At 34.4% G+C, this 27470-nt stretch overlaps 1 long non-coding RNA gene across 1 annotated transcript in view; it reads right to left on the bottom strand.

Annotated features, from left to right (window-relative positions):
- The window catches only part of LOC106147512, a 42377-nt gene extending 36097 nt beyond the window's left edge, over positions 1-6280 (bottom strand). The window contains exons 1-2 of the long non-coding RNA XR_001232438.1: positions 6089-6280; positions 3071-3104 (exon numbers count right to left, since the gene is read on the bottom strand). This is a non-coding gene — a long non-coding RNA (uncharacterized LOC106147512). The remainder of the gene's footprint in view (positions 1-3070; positions 3105-6088) is intronic.
- Positions 6281-27470: the final 21190 nt, after the last annotated feature.

Raw genomic sequence — 27470 nt, 5'->3', positions numbered from 1 at the left:
TGACAAGTACAATAAATCTGTCAAAAATATCTACATTCTCGTGAAGCATGAGATAATGGGTTTCCATTTGATAGTGAGAAATCCTGTTAGAAAGACTTGCTCACATTTCTTCCCATTTAGTTAAAAAGATATTAAAATGGAACTTGGGAGACATCCACTGAAATTGGCATTAGAACTACAAATTTATTATTATAAACTTCTATTATTTTATGATGGCATTACAATTGGCCACCTACCAGGTGGTCCATCACTGGAGAAATCTCTGGTTCTTACTTCTGCCTACATCAGAATGACCTAGGAAGTTTGAGAAGACAAAAGAACAGATAACCCTTCCTACCTTCTTGGTTAGTGATGAGGATTGAGAAGTTGTATTTTTGATAAGTTCCCAGGTACTAGTATTTGGAAATGATTTGTCCCTAAAAGTTTCATGCGCTGATATCTTCTTCTCCAACATAATGGTATCAAGATGTGGTGAGATCTTTAAAAGATGGAGCCTGGAAGGTAATTTTAGGCTTGGGGCACTACACTCATGAATGTAGGTCTTTTTGCAGACACTGTATTAGTTGTTTAAAGATTGGATTAGATTTCTTGGGAGTGAGTTAAAGCTTGTGAGGTTGGATTAGTTACCACAAGGGTGAGTTGAGATAAAACAGACTCTCTTATCTCTCTCTCCTACACAAGCTTCCCTTCTTCTTTTTCTATTGCAATACAGTACGAAGAAGGTTCTATCAGAAACAGACTGATACCAGTGCCATGATCGTGGACTTGCCCCTTTGAGAATTATTAGCCAAAATAAGCCTCTTTTCTTTATAACTTACAAAGAAACATCATCTTTCATATCAATAACTGTAAAATGGATGGCAAGGTAGTTTTTGAAATATGAATTAATGAGGGGGAATTTTTAGGACTAATATATCTGTGAAATATTGATGATATTTGCAGATGGGAATTGAGAATAATAGAAAAACCACTGAATTAAAATCCAAGCTTCAGTTCAAAGATGCAGCACTCATCATATGTGTAAATTTGGCGAAGGCATTAAACTTCACTACTTAAAGGGGCAATTTATCAACATGAAATCAGGACAACAGTATGTAATATGATTGTGGTGAAAGTTAAATTGGACCACATATAAAAGTGCTCTTAGATATATTTGTTTCACAATTGTTATATGCTCCCTCTCTACATGAATCTTATATATATATATGTATATATATATATCTCATAAAAAACGGTGCATCCCTCACTAGCTGATTTACTTCTCATCTCAGTAGCAATAAATCACTCAAACCTGAATCACTGCAGTCTATTTAGTCATTAAAATAACTGATCTGAATGAAAGTGTCTTCTATCTAGTTGTTGCTTTCATCTTAACAATCAATTAAGATCAATTATGTAGTGTTCGACTTGATTGTGTGAGAACTGAGAATTTCTTTAAGAAATTGTTTTAGCTGTGTTTTTGGTCAAGCCTACACAAATTCCAGCATGATTTTGATATTTTTCTTGTCAAATGGGTTTAAACTGTACATGATTGAATTAACACATAAGGCAATAGAAGGTTTATGCTGTATTCAACAACATGTGTCCTAAGAAATAAAAGAAAGATTTTATATTAGTAAGCATATTCCAGAAATATAAAAAATCATCATAGGAAAGAGGCCATTCAAGGGCAAGGAAAAATATACTATTGGGTAGTCAATAATTAAGAGCAAGCAACGTCACAAACAAAGCTAAGATTTGATTAGAGTTATTAACTGCGACAAGAATTTGAAGGGGTTAGTGAGCTGTAATTCAAAATGAGGTCTGTGTAATTGACTTTAAATACAAATACATTTTTATCCTGTGTGACATTCATGATGACCATCAAATGTGTAAGAGCCTGACTCCAGAGAAATTTATGGCACAAAATTTTTGGTTTCTTGTGCTTTTCTTACAGAAACACATATTTGCACCACTCTTCAAATCTCCTGAGTCTTGAAGGGTTCCCCGCATCAGGGTAGCTTAATTGCTTCTGCCATGATCTGCAACTTTACCTTCCTCTTCTTCCTACTTTTGGCAGAGCTACTTATCTATTTTCTTTGTTTATTGTGAAGACTTTTTGACAAGCACATGTGTGAACGAGTAAGTATGATTGGTGCTCAGGTATCCATCCATCCCCAATCCTAAAACACTACCAGCCTGTGGCAAATTCTGCCCTATTTAAACCCTATCTACTTCTCTTTCCCATTTGTGAAGTGTTCAGTTTATATAGTTCAAAATATACTATGTACTTATGGTACTGGTGATTGAACACAGGACCGGCTACATCCTCAGACCTTTCTTCTTTTGTATTTTGAGACAATGTCTTGTTATGTTGCTAAGTTGTCCAGCCTTAGCTTGAATTGTGATCCTCCTGCCCCAGCCTCCCAGATTGCTGGCATTTCTGGTGTGTGTCACTATGTTTGGCTAGAATATACACTTTTTAAAACACTTTAATCATAATAATAGTTTTGCAGTTGAAATTTGTTATGTCATTGAATATCCAGGTAGTGTTCAAAATTACAACTGTTGTATGCCTAATATTTTGGCTTTCATTTGATAAAGATCTAAATAATACCTGGATATTATAAGTACACATAGACATTGCTCCCTTAACTTACATATTTTATTTTGTCTTTTTCCCCATTTCCCTTACCATTAAAATGTAAAATAGTTAAATATTTCCTGTATGCCAAGTCTTGTGAGAGACTAATACTTCTAATTTGACTTTTGCGGCTCCTACTCCTTATGAGTCATTGTAAATTGGTCACTGATTCTCCAGTTTTCTCTTATATAGTACTGTGTTTCAAAAGTAGTACTGTGTCTGAGTAAAAATTCTGCATTCTTTTCACAATATCGCAAACCTTCACATTTAGTCCCTTGTCGTGCAATTTTGTCTCACAGTCATTCATTTCAGTAGACAATGAGGAAGCTAGTGCATTTCTTAAGACAAACTAATACCTGTCAAGAGCTTTAATGAGAATTTAGATATGGACTGGTGCTTACGAAAGACCATTATGGATTAATTAATAACAAGTCAAGTCAAACTTACCTCACTTCATAACTTTGACAGGGTTCATTTTTCACTGTAATGATGGAAAAGGAGAAGAGCAGAGAAAGACAATATATGAACTTCATTATAATATTTTATAAAACCTCCCAGAATATATTTGCTGCAGCGATGGAGATTGAGGTGTTGTACATTAGTAAAATTATGTTAATTTAAAAAGTGAAATTAAGTTAAAGCAATTTGAAAGACCAATATTAAATGTAAAGACAGTGACAGATATTCATCCAGATTTCAGAAACTAAAGGAAAAAGACTGGGGCATGTCCAAGTTTTCATGAGGAGATTATGAATGACATAAGATCCCGTCTAAAATCTTCTTCTCTCCTGTGGTGTGGCCATTGACTGCCTTTCAATAATATTCTCTATATGTTCATTCTTACAGTCTTCCTGACTCACAACACAGTGCATAAACTGTTCAAGACTTCGTTAGCTTGATGGGAAAGGCATATTAAGTAGCAAATGTCCTCAAGAGACACAGACCTAAAGTTTTATATATGAGATATGTCAATTTAAGAATGAATATATTGTATAACATATCACATAGTATAATGTACCTTATAACACATCACATATCACAGCAGGGTGGCAGAGAAAATAAGGAAATCATGTAGAATTTATATTAGCAGTTTATATCCCAGCTCTGCCACTCATTCTCTGTGGGACATCTGGAAAGACCTCTTTGTTTAGTATCTTAACCTGTGAAATGGGGATGATATTTGTACCTAACTCAGATGGTTGTGGGAAGAAAGTTCCAAGAGTTAATAGGGAGAAAGCTGTTAAAAACAGTGTTATAAAGACTATTGTTTATTTCCTATAACCTTGTTTTGAAATTCTGTATCATTTTTCATTGCTTTTTGGCCTTTGTGTGTGTGTATGTTTTTTCTTCTTTTTAAAATAAAAAATTAGAAAACAGTGTTAGTACACAATGAATATTGCATGCATGTAGCTTATGATTATTACTATTAAAATATAACATGTGGGTATATCTATGTTGGGAGAAAATTCTTAATGTGTCTGTGATTTTTCCACATACATTTCAAACAGAGGTACATGTTTAGGACACTATAGTCTCTAAAATATTTCCAGAGTGAACAACACTGAAAAGTACTGTTTCTCTCTCAAGCAAAGACTAGAGAGAGCTTATTTTAAAAGATTTAGTTACTCTAAGCCAAAAGTTCCTCCTGTAAGGCAACCTATGTTATGTGTAAATGTCACCTGTTCTTTTTCCTATTGTTTTCTGGCAATCAGAATTAAAGGAAGCTCTGCAAATGCTGATACTCTGGCTATTGCTGTTACTATGTATAATAGTCAATACTTTCCTTGATCTAGGATTTTTATGTCTTCCAACAGGATCTATGATACCATGACAAGACAACTTGCTAGCTTTCAGGCTGAGTAAAATCTCAAACCCTTAAAAGTACTTAACAGCTTCTAAATATTGAATCATGTTTTACCAGATTCAGATTCTAATTTCAACATAATCTTTAGATCAAGTATAATTGTAGACAATTTGTTTAACCCTTATTCTGATCTGAATGAGTCAAGGTGAATAAAATTATAATGCAATTAAGAGTTAAATTTAACAAAAATCTCAAAAGATTTTCAGTTCAGATTTTAGTACAATTCTTGCTAATTGGGTCTAGCTGTTGGAAATATTTTTAATAACTTAGCAAAGGAAAATTTATTGTCATATGAAATAAATAGGTCAATTCTATTAATCTGAAATCCAGAATAAAGACATAAGAAAAAATTGTTTTCTATTTATATAACAATTATTAAGGTGCATTTACTCTCTCATTAATGAAGAATCTTACAATAATATCATAAGTATAACAATGCAGGCACAGTTAGTTTATGAAACATAGGTGGTATTGAATGTAAATGAAGGTGGGAATTGAAAAACCTTGAAGATATAAGATAATGTGAACTTTATTCTGTCATTATATAATGAAAGTTGAAGAATAAAATTTTGACCTTTGTCTTTCCAAGAAACTGTATTAAATCTCATAGCTTTGAATATGAAACTGGTCTTACAAGGCTAAAAATGCCGAATACTTGATTCAATAGCTTTGGGCATCTTTGAATTTTTGGTGGGAGGAGGATTTGATGCAGGTTCTCACTATATATTTCAGGCTGGCCTTGAACTCACTGTGTGGCCCAGGCAGGCCTCAAAATCATGGTGAGCCTTCTGTCTCAGCCTCCTGAGTGCTGAAATTACAGTCATGCACCACTATGACCAGCTGGTGTCTTTGAATTTTTGGCTGATTAAATCTGATGACTCTAAGAAACTACCAGTAAAGCTAATCAGCTGAGAGTAGTCAATGTTATAGGCTATAAATTTTTCTTAATATGCACTTTCATAAACAAGTGCATATAAATTAACTAATATTTTTTGCCATTTTTATTTTAAAAATTAAAAAAACTAAAAAAACAATAATGAAGACTGATTAATATGAATTAATTTAAACTGAATTTGTTATCATATGAATATATGATGTTTGTCACCGAGATATTTATCAATGTGAAAAAAAGAAAATACTTTCTGTAAATGATTATATAATAGTAAAATAGCAATGAAAAAATTTTTAAAGTTAATGCAAATAGTCAGTGTTTGGTACCTTGATTCATGAATTTAATTTGTTCTATGATTTTGGAAAAGATGGCAACATTTTTGTTTGTGCAGGAAAGATGGGCATGGTCGTGTTTGTCACAAAATTCAGAGTTTGTAAATAAAAACAACCTTTTGCCAAATGTTTCTGTGTGAGAACCAAATTGTTTGCTAACAAAAGCATTTGCAAACCAAGGTACCACTGTATATTAACTAGATAATCTATGCAGAAAAATTTAAGCCTTTTAAGATAGCAGTTTTATGTTTTCAGGTTACATGATAAAGACAATAATAGTGACTAAATTATAAAATAATACTTAAACTTACAGGGCCATTTTTGCCCACTAACACTTCTAACAGTAATAAAATTTATAAACGATAATCAGCACTTACCTATTTCATTAGGCCATGAATCATTTGAGAAGTCCTATTTGTGAAATCTTCAAATTTTCAGATGATGATTCAAAAGTAGTGTTGTAGTTGGAATGATTATGTCCTCCTCAGAATTCATGTTGACACTTCCGAGTGCAAGAATATGAAAATATATGGCCTTTTGAAAGTGATTAAATAATGAGGGCACCCGGTGAGAGCTGAGAAGGTGGAACAAAAGAATTAGTTTCAGAGGAATATGAGGATTCTATTGGAGAGTTGGATAAAAGCCATCCTTCTACACCATGACAAATAACTTGGATGCATTGTGCACTTGCCATAAAGAATTTGTAGAAGGACAAAGTTAATAGTGATGAAATAGTTGATTCAGTAGAGAAGATTTCAAAACAAAAAAACTTTCAGGCTGTGGTCTGTGTATCGCTGGCTGCCTCTGGTAACAATCACAGTGAGTTTTAGAAACAAAATAAAGCTGAATGGAAAGATTTGAAAAATTCATCTTGGCCAGGGATCCCCTTGGTTGATGATGTTGTTATTTTATATCCTTCAAGATTTTGTGTTTAATGTTAAATCAATTGCTGAGAGAGGGGTTTTGAAATTTTCAAGTATTACTGTCAATTTGTTTACCTTTAAATTTCTATTGATTTTGTCGTTTTTTAATTTCATATATTTTCTTGTATTTTGTGCTCCTTATAATGTGTGTAGGTATTTAGTATATCTGTGTTTTCTTGGAAAAGTGACACCTCCATCATTATGTAACAATTCCTTCTGTCGGTCATTTTCATTGCTTGGAAATCTGTAATATCTGATATTAATATATTCACTGTTATTTTCTTCTGAGTAATGTCTGCATGGCTTATCATTTTTTCTCATTTTACTTTTAATCTATTATATAATTATATATATATTTATTTGTAGTTTGTTTCTTGTTTAGTTAGATCTTTTATTTTTTTACCACCTATTAATCACTATCTTTTAAATTATATATTTAAATATTTTACATTTAACCAAATTACAGATATGTAAATGCATAAATCTACCACTTTATATATTTGCTTTCTGTTCTTTTTTCTAATTTATTTGTTTTCAGCTCCTCTGCCTTTCTGTAAGTGATTTTTTTTTTACAATTCCATTTTGATTTATTTTTTAGTTTATCTTCTTTTGTACAATTTAAGTGGATTACACTAACTACTGAAATGTATAGTTGATAGATACATAGTTTCCTTTAGTTGATCACTACCCAATGTCTTCAAAAATTGAAACATTACATTACACCTAAGTATGTACAAAAATAAATAATACATTTTAAAAATACACAAACAAATATATATATATATATATAATATACACACATAGGTACATATATACAATATCTCAGTCTACTAAGTTAACATTTTGCCAATTTAAATGAAGTGCAGTAGTTTCTCTTTATTCCACTCTATTCTTCCCTATTTATATAACAGCTTTCTTAAATATTATCTGTAATACACTGAGGATCACATATGCAGGTTCTTAATATATATGTCAATCATCAATCATAATTTAAACAAATTAAGGATATATTTTGTTTACCTAAGAGTTGCTAATCATACTTGTCAGTCTGTACCATGGTGTGCCATGTATTTGTTTAAACATTTATTGTGAATGAGCTAAACATTTAACTCAATGATTTGAAGGCCGGATCCCCTCCCAAATGAAGAGGAATTCCTCCTGCCTGATTGCCTTTGAAGTGACTCTTAATTTTTTTTTTCTTTACTGTATCAGGGATTGAACTCATGATCTTGTGCTTGCGAAGCAGGCACTTATGCCACTGAGTTATATCCCTAGCCCTGAAGTAGGTCTTCATTCTTTTTCCCCAAAGACCAAACTAAAATATGCATTCTTCCCTGTATCCCAGCCTGGCCAAGTGTTTTTCTTTCTTTCTTTCTTTTTCTTTCTTTTTTTCTTTTGGTACTAGGAATCGAACTCAGGACCTCATGTTTGCCAGGAAGGCCCTGTGCCACTGAGCTATATCCCAGGCCCAGCTTTCTGACTAGAATTAAACAACTGGCTCTTCTTGATGTCTAGCTTGCCAACTGAAGTTTTTGTGATTTGTGTGAAAAAAATTGTTTGAGTCAATTTGTATGATCCTTAAAATTGGCCTTATATGGAGTTTACATTAGGTTTTATTCTTCGTATTGTGTATTTTGTGGATTTTAATAAGTGTTTAATGACATAAACCCACAATATAGAATCATGTAGAAGAGGTTCATTTCCCTAAAATCCTCTCTAGTCTACCATTTAATCTTTCCCTGTTCCAACCCATTACAACCACTGATATATTTTTTTATTATATCTATAATATTGCCTTTGGCAGAAAGTCATGTATCCGGAAGCATACAGCATGTAGCGTTTTTGGATGGGCTTATTTTAGTTACTAATATGCATATAATATTCCTCCATGTATTTTAATGGTTTATTATTTTTTATACTTAATAATATTCCATTGTTTGCATGTACCACAGTATATTCATGCATTCCCTTACTGAAGTCCATTTTCTTTCTTTCAAGTTTGGCAATTTTGAAGAAAATTATTCTAAACATCTATGTAGAAGTTTTTGACTTGACATACAATTTCAGACCAGTTGGAGAAATACCAAAGAGAGTGATTGCTACATTTTTATGGTAAAAGTGTGCTTAGTTTTTGTAAGTTACTGCCAAACTCAATGGCTGGAATATTTTGCATTCCACTGTACAGTAAATAATTGTTTCTGTTGTTTTACATCCTTTATAGCATTTTGCAGTGTTAGTTTTTTTCGATTTTTGCCATGCTATTATGCATATAATGCTGTATCTGTATTTTGTTTATTGGCATATCCCTGATGATGTATGATCCTTTATGTTGGAACTTAAGTACCTCCCAAGGGTCCATGTGGTAAACTTTTGGTCCCCAGAGCATCACTGTTAATAGGTTTAATGGGTTGGAGTAGTGGTAAAGTACTTAAATCATTACTGATATGTCTTTGAAGAGGAGTGTGGTACCCAGTCTCTTTTTCTCTTTCACTTCCTAGTCAAGAAGTGAACATTTTTGCACCACCATGCACCTCCATCATGATGTGCTGCCTCATCAAACACCCAGAGCAACAAGGTCAAACCATTACAGCTATGAACCCAAGTGTATGTTTTCACTTTATAAATTCATTATCTCAATTATTTGTTACAGCAATGGAAAACTGACTATGATACTCAGTATTTGTCATAGGCCTATTTATCATCTTTATCTCTTCTTTGGTGAGATTTCTATAAAGGTCGCTGGTCCACTCTTTATTGGTCTTTTTATTGTTCAGTTATAAAAGTTCTTGGTTTATTTATGTCTATTGCATATAATTTTCTCCCTGTTTTTGCCTTGTGTTCTTATTCCCTTATACTGGTATAAGTTCTTAATTTTAATGAAGTCGAATTTGTCAGTTATTTCTTTCATATGCCATACATTTGGTGTGATTTCTAAATAGCATGAAATGAAGATCACTGAGATTTTCTCCTATGTTTTAATTTTCTTTTTAAATATTTCTATATTTTACATTCATGTCTATGATAGATTTTGAGTTAATTTTGGGGAAGCATATAAGCTGTATAATAGATTCACATGTTTGTAGGTGGCTGCTCAGTTTTCTCAGTATTATTTGTTAAAAAGTTTAGTGGTTGTGTCTTTGTATCTAAAATTTCCAATTATGTATTACTAAGGCTTTATAATTTTTGTCTTATTTCAAATGTGTTTGTGATGGCTGCCTTATAATTTTTATTATGACTTCTTTATTGTCTCTGTCAGATCATTCTAACTTATAAGCCACTTTGCTGTTAGTGTCTACTGGTCTTCATTCATTTTGAGGTCTTCTTGAACCTTGGTGTGATAAATAACTGTCAATAGACACTTCAGCATTTTTACTATTTCTTACATTACTTTGGATATTGTTTAACCTTTTGTTTTAGCATACATATTTCACACCATTCCAGGTGGATAGGGGAACACTGACTTGTTTTGGCAATGTGGTTGTGAAAACTCAGGCTTTTCACTTGGATTCCATGACATTTAATTGGTGGGTAGCTTTTTGTTTCTGTTGGTTAGGGATATGTGTTTTGGCTCCCTATTAGGCTTCTGCTGATATCATATCTGGAAAAGTAAGAAGTACCTCTTTATTTCTTCCTACATGCACCCGACTGACATTGTGTGAGGTGGTGGTCTTGTTACTACTGAACAATGATGAAAGGCCTGAATTTCCGCTATGCCACATCTAGTATTACCTCATACAGTGTAGGGGTGCACCTTATAAACATGGAGTCAGGGTCAAAACCTAAGCTCCTCACCTATTCTTCATTTACACTCATGGTCTACATTCTTCTTTTCACCATTTAGAGTCTTTTATTCATGTTATATGCGATGTGCAAGGTTTTTATTCATACGTAATGCGTGGAAAATTAAGTCTACTCCATCTATTCCAGAAGCTGTAATTCTCTTCAGTAAATACTTATTTAACTAAATTTATCTTGGTGTAAAGACGTTGCATTTTGATCTTCTAACAACTGACAGCATCCTAATCAATTGGGTTTTAAAGTGTGTTCAGTGTCAAAAAATCTGGGTACTTTAGAAATAAAAAGCAACTCTTGCCACATTTTACTGTAAAAAAAAGACAGGAATTAATGTAAGAGCTGATGAGGGGTGGGAAAAGAACTATTTTAAATTAGTCAAAATAGATGCATTAAAATACTGTACCAGAAGAGATGCAGATCTGGAGTATTTTACCTAGTTCCTTTTCACTGCATGCCTATGAGAAGTAATGAATTTCTTTCTTCTGTTTCAAAAGCTGGGACGGTTAAGGAAAAGAAAATAGGGTATAGTAAATTCAGATTTTAGAAGTGGGTATTTAAAGAGGTAAAGAGTCTTTCTAGGTACACTACTATGTTTTGAGGATTACCAGTACAGAAAGGAAAATGAGTTTCTTTTTGATAAATTTGAAGGAGTTGGTTAAATATTTTGATACTGGTCATCAGAGGATAAAAAGCTTTCTTGAAAATCTTAGTTCACTGATTCAGTCATAGATTAATTGGGGCATAAATTCTACTTAGTTCCTTCAAATTCAATGTCTGGACATAAATGATTTCTAACCCCACAAGTCTAGGTCTATATAGCAATGTCAAATGTGACAAAATGTTTTAATAAATATACAAATAATACAAATGAAATATTACTTAGGGAGGACAAAGAGGCATGCTTTGTTTTATTATGTTCACAAGAACCTAGAAAGGAAATTCTCTAAAAATACCCTTTATTTTCCTGAGGATCTTAGATTAAGACAGCAAACAAACCAAGAGAAAATTATAGCCTTAGAAACTGCCAGACTGAGTAGTTTGCACTGAAAAGACTGGTGGTTTCTTTCAGATACAGTTAAGTGCCAAAGCTATAATTTTCAATTTACTTTCCTTTGTCATTGTGTATGTAGGGTACTTACTCCAATTTGATGCCATTTGCTCTTTGTCAGAAGTCTTCCTACAGATTCATATTAACCTCACTAATTCTTCCATAGCATATTATAACAACTGTCTCTGTCACTCTTCTTTTGACATTAGCCATTTAGTCATACAGAACTCAGTTGTTGGATGATTGAAGACCAGGGTAATTCAGCTCTAACAGATTGTGTTTTTAACAGCTCTAGTTTAGAATACCACAGCCTTGGTATATAAAAGTGCATACATTTCAAATAGAAAAGCTAATGCTCTACTGTCATTATTACTGGAATAGTTGCTTTACAAATTTTAGATTTATATTTTTGGGGTGTGCTTAATTTGAGCAAAGATACATGAATCATAGGTGAGCTGATACTAGTGGATCACAAACTATTGGGTGTTGGGTAGTTTGTACAGCAATGTAAGCCACACATATTTTTCCTGAACTAGCTGAAGATTAATTCTACATCAATTTCTTTTTGTGAAATTATTTTAAAATTGAATTGTATATTTAAATCTTAAGAGACACAACCATACCTTGATTTCAGCACTGGTTTGAAGTAGGATTAGTTAGATGCATAGTTGATTGTAGCTTTCTCTCCTCAAAGATTTGAGAATATCTTATTATAAATATTAATCTATATTTCTCTAACAAACAAATTGAACACTCTCTACTGCAAATTTGCTTTTCTTTCTGAATGCTGAATGAACAGGAACTTAGTGTACTTTACAGAGCTTTTCCCATTGTCATGTGAGACTTTTACACTGATGGTCCTTCCTTATTAGCCTCATGGGGGTGTCATGCTCTGTTGCCATTGAGACTCTTCTTGAGTCTGATGGCAAAGGAAATTGTGTCCACACATTGATCACGTCTACTGGACTATATTAACTCTTAACTGTTCTGATTTACTAGTACCCTCCCTTGTATCAGTCAGTATTTAGAACCCATGAAGATGCAAATAGCAAGAAAAGTCTTTAAAGAAAGAATACATGGGGGCTGGGGATTTAGCTCAGTGGCACAGCGCCTGCCTAGCAGGCGCAAGGTCATGAGTTCAATTCCTGGTACCGGAAAAACAAACAAACAAACAAAAAGAATACATGAAGTTGCATTCTCAACCAGAGGGAACAAACATTCAACATATTTCAGATACTGCATTTTGGGGGGTATTTGGCACATGGCTGAGCTCATTTCCTCTTTTCTGGATATCTCAGCACTAAGGAACCTTTGATAAAATTTCAGTCTTATTTGTATTTGATATTTCTTCAGATCAGCTAGAGTTTCCTTTTTATATTTAAAAATTTATCTGTAGGATTATGGATGAGTATAATGGAGATGAGATTGCACTTAGGAAAAATTTAGGGTGGTTTTGGCAAGCAGAATAACTTTAGGTATATGTATTTGTTGCAAACATATTTATTAAGAGCATCTAGCCGATGTGAAATGACTCAGAGCAATGTACTTTGCACAAACATATATTGTCATTTGTCTCTGAACCCCACAGAGAAAAGTATAACATAGAACTTATCTTGGTTCTGGGGGATGAAAAATATGCAATAAGTAGTTACTGAATAGATATAAGAATATTTAAAGTATCTGGCTCAGAATGTCAGCAAAGGCACAGAAATGTGATTTAAATAGAGAAAACACAATTGCCTAATTTGTAGCATTTAACTTGCATTTAATTGCTTTAGTATGGTCTGGATGTTGAAAATATTGTAAGCTCATTATTTCCTGTGAATGATATGGCACAGTGCCACTGACAAAGCTGGAAAGGGTTATCAGTTAGCTGATAAGGCAATTACCTTCTGATAAAAGTAAAGATAGAAAATCCACCCATATAATTTCAAAAATACAAAATACAGTTATCAAGGGAACTTTCCCTGGACATTATTTTTTGCTACTATTAAACATCACTAACTGATAAGAGCCAATTGTAATCAAATATATTCAGATAAATGATAAATAGGTAGATACATATATATATATATAGATAAATAGATAGATAGGTAGATAGATAGGTAGATATGATTCCTTAACTTCTGGAAATGAGTTAAAATTGTAGGCCCCCTAGGTCCACCATAAGTTTAGTAGATGGAGTAGTCTTCAATTTTAACGGGCATCACAGATCTCTTTGATGCATGAGAACCATGAACCATATCCAGTGGAATTTGTCCTTACATAATAGGAAATGAAATGTCAAAAACAGCAACGACAGTAATTGCAACTGCAAACATTTAAGAGAATAGACAATGATTCTTTAAAAAGTTTAACTAAAACACTGTTCATATAGGTAAGAGGAGGGAAAAGAAAAGAATGGTAATATGAGTTCTCAAAAATGATATTCTTAGAATAAGAATCAGAATGTAGGTGAATTCTGAATCAGAATTGTAGGTGAATCAGAATGAGTTGAAAGCAAAACATTTTAGGAAACTTTGATCAGCAATGATCTTGCAAAAAAGATTTCCATCAGAAGGCACTGCTGTCATCATCATCAAATATCCAACACCTAATAATTTTCTCCAGCTTCACTGCTTTGTCTCTGCTGCAAACTCCCATCCTCTCACCCTCACAGCAGAGTCCTACAATCTTAAAGGTTAAAGAAAACAAACGTACAAGGAAACAAAAGACCAAACCCAAAAGATAGATTCTTTGTTACAGCCTAAGTAAAACCAAGTAATTCTGTTTCTCAAAGTCCTTTGGTTGTACTTTGTTCACTAAGAGTAAAAGGAAAATTCCATACAATGACTTAAGCACCATATCATTCATGTTTTTTTTTCCTTCTCTGACTTCACCTTCCACTTCCCACCTTTGATCATGCTCCTCCAGTCACAGTGACCTGCGCCTGCCTGGCAAGCACAACATCATGGGTTCGATTCCCTGTACCGGAAAAAAAAAAGAAAGTAATCCAGTCACAGTGATTTCCCTGCTGTTTTTTGCATGGATCAAATATATGCCTGCTGAAAGGACTTTGAATTGGATACTTCTTCCTAGAATGTTTTGTCCCAAGTGTTTGGAGGGCTAGGTCACTCAGTCTTCAATATTCTCAATGATGACATCTCAGTCTAGAGATCATTCAGTACATACGTCCAGGAATAAGATAAATAAACGAGACATTCATGTGTCTCAATAAACATGTTGGAATCTACTCCCAGATATTCTGTTTCATATTAATCTAAAGAAGGGTCTGGGCCTCTCTGTCTCAGTCTCTCCCTTCTCTCCTCTCCTCTCTCCTCCAGTCCCCTCCCATCCCCTCCCCTCCCCTTCCCTTCCCTTCCCTTCCCTTCCCTTCCCTTCCCTTCTCTCTCTCTCTCTGTCTCTCTCTCTCTCCTACTTTTTCTGTTCCTCATGTTTTCTCTTCTCATTGCCTTGGAGAATGTGATGTGCACTCTTAGTTATGAACCAGGGATGCCATCAGATGGAAGAGGGAATTAACCCTTTTTGCCAAATGCAGTACAATCGGATAGTGAAAAACTATAAGGAGACTGATGCAACCACAAGAAAAAACTTTCTTACAATTTTTAGGAGTTAAAAGTGGAGTTGGCTACTACTGGAAGAAATAACTTAGTAGTGTGAACATTTTAACAATTTCAATTTATTCAATCAGTAAGTAGACAATATGTGTCCATTTATTTGTATCTCCTCTAACTTCTTTCATCACTGTTTAATATTTTTCATTGCAGATATTGTTCAACTTGTTTAAATTTGTTTCTGAGATAGTCATATTTAGCGTGCAGATATTGTGAAAGGGAGCATTTTCTTGGCTTATTTTTGTAATGTAACTTTATTATAATAACCAACCCATTTTCATTCATGCTGACTAAGGGCTTTTTGAATATACAAGTACACAGAGAAAACTTGTGCACTGATTCTAGCCATCCACTTACAGGCCAGTGGAGTTTATTTCTTTTGCTTTTGTACTGGAGTGCTTCCTTCAGTTTGATGTCTGTGTGCATAGCCAGTGCTTCTATCTCCCTCCAGCAGAATACAGATTTCCTTGAATGCATGGGGACATGACTCTCAAACCCTTACACTATTTATATATTATTGGATGATAATAATGTCTTCACCAGTCTATCCCATGGATGGCAAAATAAACCTTAATTTTCCTCTAATCTACTTCCTTTGCAATAACCATTTTTTGGGAACCATTTTGGTAAAGAAGACATTTTTGATAATTAAGTGTTGGTACATCTGGATAACTACCAGAAATGTGACTGACCTTTCATGGAGAAAGACAGCATTAGTCTTCTGTTTAGTTTATGTAGGTTGGCTCCATCAGCAGTGGAAATATCTATATTAACTTTACTGAAAGGAAGTTCATGGTGGTCCTGGGCATAAACTCCAGCCCTGCTATGCATTAAAACAAACTTCTGGTAATGGAACTGGAGAAAGAGATTGACTGACATCCACAGACTAGGACATCTTCTCTACTTTTATATTTAAAACCTTCTCTCAAATGGATGTCCTTTCAGGAACATGCACATAGGATACCAATATTCTCATACTCTTTGATCAGCAAGAGATATAATAACGCTGAAGCACTCCGTTTCCAGATAGGTTAGTATAATGTGTCTTTTCTCCCACAGGCCAATTGATATTCTTCTTCATGGGACCATAGATGAGAAGTATCAATAGAGTATGTACCATGGGAGTCTGAGGCAATTGCCCATGAAACCTTCTATATATTTAATAGTTGATAAACTTTTGCTACACAAACCCAATATATCTTGAAGTAATAACACCCAGGAATGATAGATGATTTCATGTGTGTGGTCACATATTGTCCCATGGCTAGCCATACAGACTCTCCTGAGTCTCAGTACAAGGCAGAAGCTTTTTTTTTTTTGTAAATAAAAATAGACATATGGAAGAGATTTTTGTGTTTGAAAGCCCTGGGTTCTTCCCTTTGTTTTATTATAGGTGAATATTTAGCAGTCATTCTTTACTCCTCTCTGGAGGCCTTAACCCAAGCAGTGCAAAGCTAGTGATGTACAGGGCCTTTGACTTTCTCTCTCTCTCTGTCTCTCTGTCTGTCTGTCTGTCTGTCTCTCTCTGGATAATCCATTATTAAAACAGAAAACTGCTACTGATTTTTGTGTTTTGATTTTGTACCATGTAACTTTACTGAATTTGAGATGCTTTAATTGCTAAGATGTTTTGTTGGCCACTTCACGGCTCATGGAGTAGACCCAGTTTGGTCTTCTGGTACCTTGTTAGACTGTTACCTTTATGCGCCTCAACACCACAAACCTCCAATGGGGTGCACTGACAGGTGAAGAGGCAGAAAGTATGTTATTTCTGCTATGTTCAGTTCTACTGTCTGTGTAACCCTCTTACTAACAATTTGCCAGAATAACTGTACACATTTTCTTTACTAGACTCAGAAGTATCCTGACCAATTGTTTAAATATCCTGTTAAAGTGAGGATTTAATAAAAAACAAAGTACATCTTTGCCAAAAATGTTAACAAGTAACTATTGCAGCATTTAGGGTGTTCCTAAGGTATATGTACTATGCCTGCAGTTTCTCTGACATGGATTCAATTTTGCAGATTATACAACTCCCTACTTTGTGGCTCCATCCAAAATTGGTAAAAGAAAGTAACAGACTAAGGATATGTATAGTTTTAAATCTATTATACATGCAACATGACTGCAGAAATTTCACATAAGTCTGGGAATATAACTTAGTGGTAGACAGCTAGCCTAGCAAGCATAAGGCTCTGAATTCCATCTATAGTACTAAAAATTCTGTATCATTAATTAGTTGATTGATTATTAATTATTTTTGCACATAGTTGTGAGAAACATGCGTTCTAAATGTTTGTGTTCACCAAAATTTGAAGTTCTCAGCCCCAAGCTTATGGATTTGAGAGACAAATAAATGTCTTTGGGTCCTTATAAAAGAGGTCTGAGACTCTTTGCTCCTTATACCAGGTGAGGAGACATGAAGAAGGCACCATCTACAACACAGAAGTCATACTTTCAGCAGACACATCAGCTTTAACTCCAGAACCATAAAAAACTGTCTTATTTATAATTTACTCAGTTTGTGGTATTTTGTGTTAACAGCACAAATGGGTAAAAATACCAGGCTTCTAAATTTCAGTGCTCTCATTTCTTAAAGTTCTTTCCCTTTAATTCTGAAGAGAGTATGTCTGTAGGGCCCATGTTGTTTGCTTACAATTCACTAACCAAAAAGAATCCTTCACTAACAGCCATAAGGAATCCTACCCTTGCTCAATGATAATCAAAGTGATATGCTGTACTGTCTTGTCATCTTGGGTGTCTCTAGTTCCTTAAATTTCTTCTGGTCAATTGCTAACAAAAAATGTGTTTCTAAGGCATTTTGGCTAGGATTTGGAGACTTGATCACAGGCTGAAATATTGTGTTTCAAATGTTTATTTCTTTGTTCAGAAGAGTTTAAAGTGCAAGTTCCAGGAACAACTCAGCTAAACCCAAGGAAAATTAAACCATGCTGTTTGAGAGGTAACTTAGAATGTTTTCAGCCAGCGACCAACTGATTTGAAATTATTTTATGGTGTGCTGCAGCTATTAAAAAAAAGGAGAAACTGTTTCCTCAGTTTAAAACTGTATTTTACTGATAGCTAGGACATGGAGCCACTTGGAGCACAAGCATTTGAGCCATAATTTTACACAGACGTTGAATTCCCTGATCTATTTCTATCTTCGTGCAGTAACCAGAGTGCTACAGTTTCCTCCTTTTAATTATTGAAGATTCTATTTGTTTTGTTTATTAGCAACTGATGCCAGTTTGTATGGTGTACACCATAGGCCACAATGCAGTACAAACCAGTACAAATGCCTTTAATTGCCACTCCTGTTATGGTATTCCTACCTAAGCTAGCCGTATTTACAGTCCTTTATTACCAACACAAATCATCTACTCTGTTCACAAACACAACTATAACTTTTTTCCCCCTTATTACCAACATGACGGGCAGGTCAAATTCTCCATTCTAGCTTACTTGAAGAACTCCTCCAAACAAAATTCTCAAAATTCAAGTCAATTAAATTGAGACAGGAGATATATTTTGTTGACAAATTAATTGACCTGTGAGAAGAGACATTTATATTCCTCTTGAGAGCATGAGTAAGCAATCCTTACTGATACATGGCTACAAGACAGAGAATAAATGTTAGTTGACCGCTTGTTTCTGAAATTTCCTATTGAAACATTGTCATTGGAATTATTAGGAAGGTATCAGCTTCTTATTTTATCCAATGATCCATGTAATGAATAACTGCAAATGTAGATGATCATGTTGCTTTCATGTAATTAAATTGAAGAATTTTCCTAATCAATTTTCCTGAAAGATTATTCAGAGCTCTGATTTAGTATTGTAATTATTTTCTAGCTGTTTATATTCATTAAATTAGACATTAAGTTTCCTGATTTCTATCTCCTCTGCAATCCTGGATTACACTTGAACTTCTCTCATCGTTTTGGACCTAAATGACCTGTTGTTACAATTCAGCTATCAGTACATTTTTATTATGAGAATTTTGGATTGGACTTTGAGTGGGTACTATTTCTCCCTTCCCATTCAATCTATGAAAGCCAGTAAGGCCATGACAAGAAACTGTATTTGAACATAGCCATTCATAAGCTCTGAAACAAAATGCAGTTTTTGTGCAATTCTTGACAAATGCAGGCAGAGTTAGAAACTCCAAATCTCTTGACCTTAAAACACATAGCTATGGTGATCCAGCTGATTAGATGGTCAGATCATTATATCTAAAGCATAATTGTAACAGTTCAACTTCGAGATTATTTTTAAATCACTCAGTGTTGAATACTATTGTGTGAGGTAAAACTTTGTTTCACTTTAGTAGATATTGGTACCAAGAGGACATCTGACAAGCCCCCTCCAGTCATAGCAGTGATTTTTGTTGTTTTATCAATATTTAAATAGACATTACAGTGAGACTTGCAAACCAGTGATAGAAAGTTTTACTTAATCACCGAGGGAAGTCTTCATTCCTGAATTCATGCACAATAAGTCATGAAAGTGGAAGTGATTTAAGCAAAGTATATATAAAATGAGGTAGAGATATAGCTGAGTGCAAATGCTCTAGTTCGAATACCCAGTCTCTCTCTCTCTCTCACACACACACACATACACACTCATGTGCATGCAAGCAACTGCACACAAATGGATTTATGTGTATAGTTGGCCTTTGATTTTCCAGCAGTTCAGGTAATATTATTAATGCCTTTGCTTGTGTACAAGCCAAACAGCATTATTGTCACTTTCCTACTAGCTGATAGGTTCCCTTTAACCATAATGCCAATACCTGTGACATTTCTCACCGATTTCTGATTAAAGCTGCCTGACACCTGTGTGTTTACTTTGGTGTTTGTCCACTGTGTATCTTTATAATTGTTCTGCATCTGGTCTCCACCTGCTCGGTGGTCCACTTGTAATGCAAAGCAAGGTTCCTGACTGTCTTCAGGCTGTGAATACAAAACAGCAAGGGATGACTAGAATGTAAGAGAAAACAGAGGAGGTACCTTTCAGGCAAAGAAAAGCTGAGTATCTGCTGCCTTGAAATCTTGTAGCAGTAAATGCTGGCCCCGCACTTTCAGAAGTAAATTTACAGCATATAATCAAGTGTGATTTCTCCTGATTATCTCAGAACTAATTAGAAGACACCTCCCCACCCAAGACCCGCATGTAATTAAAAGTATCTGGTATAAAGTAATTTGCATATCTTCAAGTCATATTATGTTGTGAGGACATTTGCGCTGATGAAAACTGACATCTACTCTAAAATAAAAATGCATTACGTTGAAATCAGGAGTCATCAGAACCTCACAGCTGCAGATTTTGCAGCCTGCTTTAATTGATGAGACACAGTGACTCTGCCTCATGAAGAAAATCAGAGCATGAAGCACAGATATTATAAATATGCAGAGGTCAGAATATCACAGAGAGGCAGAGTTGCACACACTGTGAGTGGTGCAGGTCCCTCACTGAAGTTTCTAGATCTTCCCTGTTCCCTCAGGATTTATGCGTCAAAATTTAGGGTAAAACTTGTTTCTCTCCTTTTCCTTCTCACTCTCATTCTCATTTACCTTTGCTGTGCTACTCTTTCTCATCAAGTATTTACCACCAAGTAAGTGTTTATAGTAAATAATGATGTTTGTACAGCAGACAGGTGTGTGAAAGAACCAGTTTAAATTTTTCTCAGGAGCATGCCATCATACCTTCCTCATGTATTTGCCTACTAATAATTACAAAGAGTAGCCATTAAAATTACAGCCATAACTGTTCCTTAACCTGTGCCAGTTTTTGTACTACATTTAACGTTAATTAATACATTTAATTTTTACAGAAACCTATAAATTAGATACTTTTCTTATGTCCATATTAACTTTTAGGAAATGGAGTCCAAGAGTGCTGGAATATTTGTTGCAAGCTCACCCAGCTTGTCAACTGAATTCAGGATTTGAACCTAGCAAATCTAACTTCAGAGTCAGAGATCTAAGCACCTTAAATTGTGCTGCTCTTTCAAGGTGAATGTGTCCATGTTTACACATATAGGTGCACACATGCACCTATGTGTATACACAGCCAGTGGTTCAGAGTTGGGCAGATGGTGGCTCAGCTATGCCAATCAGAATTTTTTCCAGTACTTAATGCAACTTTTGAGGTAGAGAGACTCTTTTGTTTCTAAAATTATTAGCTCCAAAAACAGTGTGTATGTACCGCAGCATCTTTGCTTCCCCACTGGAAAAACTGCAGAAATAACTGCAATCTGGAGGATCAGAGAGGGTCTCAGCCATATCTAAAGATAACGTGCACCATTTTTCCTATACCATGCCCTGTTTCCCATCTCTTTGCTTTACCTGGTGAGAGCACTCACTGTCATGGGTCCTGACAAAACACTGTGATAGTGAAAAGATCAAAAGGGAGTATTGTGTGTTGCTACAGATCATATGCATTGCACTTTAAAGTAAGGAAACACCTTGAAAAATATTTCATTTCTGTCTCCCAAAATATGAACCAAGGATTTCTCATTTGGATTACAGAAAGAACTTACAATATCAGAAAAATACCATTACTAAGCTCTTCCCTTTGCACAATGACATCTAAGGAATCAAGACAATAATACAAAAGGACTGTACATTTACATCTTTCTTTACTATTGATGAAGTGGGCACATAACAACCTCTCAATCATCCTATTACATGTGCTATTATTTCCATTCAGTGGATGAGAATACTGGAGCACACCAAAATTATGCATTTTCTCCAACACCATGTGCTATTTTATATTTTCTTTATTAGTATTCACTTGCATTACAATAAAATAAAAAGTATCGTAAAAAACAAAGAAATAGAATTCCTGCAGACCAGGAAAATTCTCATTACAACAAATTTATCCTCTATCTACCCCTGAAATTAACAGTTCACTGGAATAACTTATTAAAAGAAGTCATTAGGGACTGGTCTGAGATTTGCAAACAAGTCTTGTAATTTTAGATTTGTTGTTGATTTCTCCAGGTAGCTCTTTTCTCCATCCTTAGCATTAACTGATATTCCAGGGAAAATTCTAATATTTAAAATACCTCCTAATCATCTTTTATTTTCTAAAAAATCAAAGATATAATTAAAAGATAAAAAGATGTATCAAAATACAATTCACACAACATACAATTTATCCATAAAAGTGCATAATTTAATAATTGTTCGTATATCCACAAATATATGCAGCCTTTACCACAATTTTAGAACATGTTAGTTACTTCATAAAGGAAACTTTTAGCAATAACTACTTAAAGTCCTCCTGCTCTTACACCCTACCATTAAACAGCCTGTAATCTACTTTCTCTGTTTTCATAGTCCTTTATTTAGGACTTTCCTATAAGTTAATAACAATAACATGTAATCTTTTGTGACTCTTTTGTTTCATTTAGCATAGTGTTTTCAAGGTTAGTCCATCTTGTATCCTGTATCAATTCTTCATTTTATGGTGATTAAATAATAATAATCCATTGTAAGCTTATACCATATTGTGTTTATGCATTTATCTGTAGATGGATGCTGAATTACTTCTTTCTTTTGGTTATCAAATATTTCCATAAACATTTATGTATATATTTTATATGATATATAATTTCACTTCTCTTTGCCACATGCCTAACAGTGGCATGTGCCTAATTGCTGCATCGTATGGTAATGGTTAATTATTTGAGGAATTGCCAGACAGTTTCCAAGTACTTGTGCTGTTTTACTTTCTCACCAGGAATGTATGAGGGTTCTTACTTCTCCAAATTGTGGCCAGTGCATGTTGTCTGACTTTGATTCCCATTACTCCTGTAGTTGTGAATTTAGTTTTTATTTGCATTTCATTAATAAGTAATTATAGTAAAGAAATTCTGTGTGCCTATTGGCCCTTCATATATGTTTGGTGGAAGGCCTACTTTGAATCTTTGGCTATGATGTTATGAATATATTCAACATTGAGTGGTAATATTTTTATACATTCAGTTTATAATTTACCAGATATGTGATGTGCGAATATGTTCCCATGAGTTTTCACTTTTTTAAAAATGTCCTTTAAAGCATAAATATTTTAGTTTAATAAAGATCAAATTATCTATTTTTTCTTGTATTTCTGGTGCTTTTAGTACAGGTAAGAATTCTTTGCCATATGCAAGTTCACCAGGATTTACTCCTATGCTTTTTTAAAATTTTAAAATTTTATAATTTTATACTTACATTTAGATCTTTGATCCATCTTGAATTGATATTTTTATATAGTGTAAGGTTAAGGTGCAACTTCATTCTTCTGCATTTCACAGTCTACTTTTCTCTCTGCAGTACTATTTATTTAAAGAGCATTCTTTTCTTCATTCTATAGTCTCATTATTCTTACAGTTTACTATAGATGTTTGAGTTTTCTGGAATCTCAATTCTGTTGCTTTGATCTATATATTTTTCTTTATAACAGCACTATATTGTCTTAAGTACTGCTGCTTTATATTTTTGAAATTTAGAAAAATAAGTATTTCTACCTTGTCTTTACTTTTTAGTATTGTGCTGGCTCTTTTGTGTTCTTTTGAACACCATGTAAATATTAAAATCAGTTTATCAAGGCCTGCAAAAGAGTTACCTGGAAATGTGAAAGAGATATATATTGAAGTCTTATATCTTCCCGAAGGACTGGCACTGTTTTCATAAAATATTCTCCTTTATCTACAAAAGCATTTTAAGTTTAAATCTATTTTGTCTTATACTAGTATAGCCATTTCAGCTTTCCTTTGATTGTTGTTTATCTATCTTTTACATCCTTTTACTTTCAATGTATTTGTGGCCTTGAATCTAGACTGTGTCTCCTATAGACAATTTACAGTTTGATCATGTTTTTAATCTAGTCTGCTAACCTGTAGCTTTTTGTAGAACATTTAACCATTCATATTTAATATCATTTTCAATCTAGTTGAATTTATATAATTGTTTTCATTTTCAATATATCGCGTCTTTTTATTTCCGTTCATCCTTCATTCACTCTTTCACATTGAATGAACGTTTTCTAATTAGCATATTCATTTATGATAATTAGCATATGCTTCTGAAGTTCTCAGAATTAAATTCAGGTATATATGAGCTTAATTCCTGTGATATAGAAATGTTATTCTTATATGGATTGTTCCTGTTTCCCTCCTTTTTGTGCTATTTTTATGCGTAATACCTTTACTAGTTATAGAACTGCATTATTGTAATTATTAACTTATCAATTGTATTCATTTCCTGATCCTGATGCAATGGTAGTTCTACACACATCCTTTTTACTGTTATTGGCAATTATATTTGGGAAAATATATGTAATGTGTTATATTGCAATGTATTATCAGGCCAAAACACATTATGTGCCTATTACTTTGTACAACTGCTCATTAAATATTGCAAGAGAAGAAGGTAAAATTTGCATTCCTCGTGCTCTTTTTAATTACATAATTAGCTCCATTGATGCTCTTTGTTTGTTTGTTTGCTGTATCTGAATTATTACCCAGCACCACAAGTTTTCAAACTCAGAAACTTGTTTTAATATTTTCTGCAAGGCAAGTTGGCTAGTAACACGTTGTTTCCATTTTCATCCTGGTAAGTCATTATTTTACCTTTATTTCTGAAAAATAACTTTGCTAGATATAGGACTTCAGGTTGACAGGTTTTAGTTTTCTTTGAGAGTTTTTACCTTGGAAAGTTGTTATTACAGTTTATTTTTGAAGAATAGCTTTAGTGGACATAGGATTTTTGGTTAACATGCATTTTGAGTATTTTTGATATGTTATTTCCTTGCTTTCTGGCTTTTGTTTCTACTGAGAATCTAGCTATTAATCTTACTAAATTTTTTTGTAAGTGATAAAATGTTTCTTCTTGCTGCTTTGAAAAATTTTCCCTTACCTTTCATTAACTTTTAGCATTTTTTCCTAGGATGTGTGTGTGTATTTTACTCTATTTATACTAATTAGATTTCCTCGGGTTTCTTGTATCTGAAGGTTATTGTTTTTCAGTATATTTGGGCAGTTTTCAGCCACTGATTCTTTGAACATGTTTTTTTTCCTTTTTCTTTCATTTACCTTCTGGCAGTTCTGTTACACATGCTGTGAGCCCCATGATATTGTACACTTTTTTCAGAGGCTGTATTCACTTTTGCTTTCTTTCTTTCGTTTTGCTTACATGATCTGAATTTTGCAATCTTCATGTTTGCCTATTATATTTCAGCTCTGATTTACTACTGATCCCCACCAGGGAATTTCTTATTTTACTTACCATATTTTTCAATTTCAGAATATTCATCTGATTTTTAAAATAATTTATCTTCTGATATTCTATATTGTTGTACTATTCATCTCCTATTTAAGCATATTTTTCTTTAGGTCTCTGAGTTCATAATGACCATTTTGAAATTTTTATCTCATAATACCAACATTTTATAATTCTGTCAGGCAATTTTCCTTGCCTGTTTTTGTTTTATTTTGTTCACAATGCATGGGTCGTACTTTCCAGTTTATTTGCATACCTCATATTTTTGGTTGGAAACTTCACATTTTAGGTATCAAAATTACTCTGAGTGCTACCTGTTCTACTCTGATAAAGGGGATATGTCTGTCTGCTCATAATTGATTTGCATGTACATGGACATCAGTGGGCTAGGAAAAGCAAACTTAGAGCTGTGTGAGTGATCTTCTGCAGTTGGGAGTACTTTAGAGCCAGCATCCCGAGAGAGACAGGGAAATGATGGTACCCAAGCAAGTTAGCATTGTGGGTTGATAACTAGATCTCAGTCCTATTGGGGAAATCAGGAAGTCTGTGAGTGAAGGGACATCAGAGTTATTTCTTCTCAGGAAGAAGGGAGCTGGGCTATTTACACACCCCTCATTGGTTGAGGACTACTTCCCAAGACCTTAAGCCTCTGGTTCTCAAAGCTGGCCTGCATGGGCAGAGTGGGCTTTGTTTGGCAAAGAAGGTCCTTAGGTAGCTGGAAGTCTCAGAGTTTGTACGGTAGTAGGAAGGTAGCGAGGAACTGGAGATGGGTTCAGACAGAGTGTGCTACACACAGCAAGGACAAGTTTCAGCAGAAGTGCATGTCCTAATATTTCAGAGGACCTGAGAGTAGATAAATTAAGAGCTGTTCTCATTAAAGTAGCACTGTGAGCTGGTCAAAGGCTGGAGGTCCTTGGTGAAGACAGCTTAGAATGGTGGCATGAGGTGCCATATCTGCCCTGTCTTTGTGATGAAGAATTTTTACTTAAATTTGGGAATTTCTCTGCTTGTTCTTTGCACAAGAGGTGATTAGCTAATAAATGCCAGTTAAGGTTTTCAGATTTTAGGCTGATGCTGTTTTGAAAAATAAGATAACATGCTGAGGAATTAAAATTAAGTGTATTTATAAAGAACTATGTTGCTGCAAAATAGATGAGTGCTCAGAAGACAGTAGTTGTGGGATCACAGCATCTCAAACTCTTAATGCATACGAAACATAGTAAATTGTGTTAAACCAAAGACGCCATCTAAGACTTACCTTGTAATGAGCAGCACAGTGCAGGAATCAGGTCATCAGGCAGCAAAAGAATACCTCAGTGATTCCCAGCAGGTAATATAACGTTTTGAACTGTGTGACAATATCTGTTCAAGACAATCTCAGAAAACTTTCTTCCCACTGGGACTTTTATTTTCCCCTCACGTCCTAAGAGACAGAACAATTGCTCAGGGAGGGGTTACTTTCTTGTGTAATATTTATTCAATAGTCTGGTTGTGCCACTTCTAGGGAACTCCCATGGATGAACTCGTCATGAAGAATGTAACAAGGAATTGCTCAGAATCAAATTAGTGCAAGTAGCGTCCAAGCATTAATTTTGTAGATGGCATTTTAGGGCTCAGCTCTTTCAGGCACTAATGCTCACTGTTGCTGAATCCTGGGGATGGAGCACAAGGGTGGCACGTACAGCAGGGGAGATCTCCAGAATATGCAGGTAACCCACAAGAGCCTCAGTTCATTCACTAGTCTGTTACATGCACAGTGATGTAGCTGCCCCACATCAGCAGTTCCCCTCAGTAATGCAAAGAGTTTGGTAATTTATAGAGTGCCATTGTGTGGATTGGGGAAAGCAACTGATGCTTTGGGATTTTGAGAGCAGGCAGCTGACTTCCCCGTGAGAAGAGAAAGCTCTCAGCAGGAAGACTTTTAAGAAATGAAAGGCCCCCCTGTGGGGAACCGAATTAGATGAAAGTAGCTCCTCCTGAATGGAACTGTGATGTCTTTATGACAATGAACTAGAAAGGCTCCTACCCTACCCAGGGAAAAGTGCTTCCTCTTTGTGAGACCAGGACTCTAGAAGAAATGCTCCTCCCCACCAGCAGATGCAGCATGG

The sequence above is a fragment of the Chinchilla lanigera genome, unplaced genomic scaffold (genome assembly GCF_000276665.1).
Source record: "Chinchilla lanigera isolate Chin_1 unplaced genomic scaffold, ChiLan1.0 scaffold00170, whole genome shotgun sequence".
NCBI lineage: Eukaryota > Metazoa > Chordata > Mammalia > Rodentia > Chinchillidae > Chinchilla > Chinchilla lanigera.
This window is presented reverse-complemented; position numbering and strand designations above follow the sequence as displayed.